Source organism: Hyla sarda, chromosome 8 (genome assembly GCF_029499605.1).
Source record: "Hyla sarda isolate aHylSar1 chromosome 8, aHylSar1.hap1, whole genome shotgun sequence".
Taxonomy (NCBI): domain Eukaryota; kingdom Metazoa; phylum Chordata; class Amphibia; order Anura; family Hylidae; genus Hyla; species Hyla sarda.
The window spans coordinates 126,099,280-126,101,680 of record NC_079196.1 but is presented as its reverse complement, the minus strand read 5'-3'; positions in this window follow the sequence as shown (position 1 = coordinate 126,101,680).

The window sequence follows — 2,401 nt, the reverse complement described above, 5'->3', positions numbered from 1 at the left end:
CTACTCTGGACAGTTCTTAAAATGGACAGAGATGTCAGCAGAGAGCACTGTGCTTGTGATTCAGCACTGTGTTCCAAAAAGAAAAGAATTTCCTCTTTAGTATTCAGTATTTAGTATTCTTTAGTATTTATTATTCAGCAGCTAATAAGTACTGGAAGGATTAAGATTTTTTAACAGAAGTAATTTATAAATCTGTTTAACTTTCCGGCATCAGTTGATTTAAGAAAAAAAAAAAAAAGTTTTCCACCGGAGTACCCCCTTTAACGACGCAGGACGTATATTTACGTCCTGCGCCGGCTCCCGCGATATGAAGCGGGATCGCGCCGCGATCCTGCATCATATAGCGTCGGTCCCGGCGCTAATCAACGGCCGGGACCCGCGGCTAATACTACACATCGCTGATCGCGGCGATGTGCGGTATTAACCCTTTAGAAGCGGCGGTCAAAGCTGACCGCCGCTTCTAAAGTGAAACTGAAAGTATCCCGGCTGCTCAGTCGGGCTGTTCGGGATCGCCGCGGTGAAATCGCGGCATCCCGAAGAGCTGATCGGACACCGGGAGGGCTCTTACCTGCCTCCTCAGTGTCCGATCGACGAATGACTGCTCCATGCCTGAGATCCAGGCAGGAGCAGTCAAGTGCCGATAATGCTGATCACAGGCGTGTTAATACACGCCTGTGATCAGTATGAGAGATCAGTGTGTGCAGTGTTATAGGTCCCTATGGGACCTATAACACTGCAAAAAAAAGTAAAAAAAAAGTGTTAATAAAGGTCATTTAACCCCTTCCCTAATAAAAGTTTGAATCACCCCCCTTTTCCCATAAAAAAATAAAACAGTGTAAAAAATAAATAAATAAATATATGTGGTATCACCGCGTGCATAAATGTCCGAACTATAAAAATATATCATTAATTAAGCCATACGGTCAATGGCGTACGCGCAAAAAAATTCCAAAGTCCAAAAAAGCGTATTTTGGTCACTTTTTATAACATTACAAAAATGAATAAAAAGTGATCAAAAAGTCAGTTTAAAACAAAAATCATACCTATAAAAACTTCAGATCACGGCGCAAAAAATGAGTCCTCATACCGCCCCATACGTGGAAAAATAAAAAAGTTATAGGGGTCAGAAGATGACATTTTTAAACATAGAAATTTTCCTGCATGTAGTTATGATTTTTTCCAGAAGTGCGACAAAATCAAACCTATATAAGTAGGGTATCATTTTAACCGTATGGACCTACAGAATAATTATAAGGTGTAATTTTTACCGAAATATGCACTGCGTAGAAACGGAAGCCCCCAAAAGTTACAAAATGGCGTTTTTTTTTCGATTTTGTCGCACAATGATTTTTTTTTCCGTTTTGCCGTGCATTATTGGGTAAAATGACTAATGTCACTGCAAAGTAGAATTGGCGACGCAAAAAATAAGCCATAATATGGATTTTTAGGTGGAAAATTGAAAGGGTTATGATTTTTAAAAGGTAAGGAGGAAAAAACGAAAGTGCAAAAACGGAAAAACCCTGAGTCCTTAAGGGGTTAAGATGACCAGAGAGTGTGTAAGCGGCAATAACTAGAAACAGAAGACATTTTTTTTAAAAGCCTGCCAAATAAAATTTGAAGCCCTCCGTTTTCCCACTTCATCATGTTTCACACCTCTTTTTCAAAACGTATCAACTGGGATAAATTTTTTCCTGCATTTTTTTTTTACTTAAAGGGGAACTCCGGTGCATAAAGTAGTAGCATGTTCTTCTTGCAGACCACAGGGGCTTCGAAGGGGGCGAAGTTCTCCCCCTCCCTCACCAACGTATACATGTGTTGGTGGGAGAGGGGGATTCTCTTAGCCCCCAATAATCCCCACAGTCACTCCCTGATTTGGTATGGCCGCTACATTGACGATCTCCTCTTTATTTCGGGATCCAATGTAGCGGCCATACAGGGCTTTTCTGAATATTTTAATCAGAATGAATTGAATCTTAAATTCACTGTGACTGTGGAGAAATAAATTATCAACTTTTTGGACTTGCGTCTGCGGGGTGACAGATAAATCGGCCAGGTTATAAAATCTACCTATAGAAAAAGTACTGCAGTGAATTCCATCCTGCATGCTGATTCCTGTCACCCCAGACATGTTATAGAAAACCTCCCCACTGGAAAGCTTATTAGAGCTCGGCGTAATTGTACCCGAGCGGTTGACTTCAGTGGGGAGGCTCTTTCTATAGGCAACCGCCTTAGAGCAAAAAATTATCCACAGTGGACCATTGATAAGGCCCTTGCGGTTGCCAACAGCAAAGACCGCAAGTCCCTTATAGGCATTGCCTCTGATGGACAAGGTGGAACACACAATGGTGAGGATAGAAATATTATTTACAGTAATAGTGATAATAAAAATGTCATTTCGCAT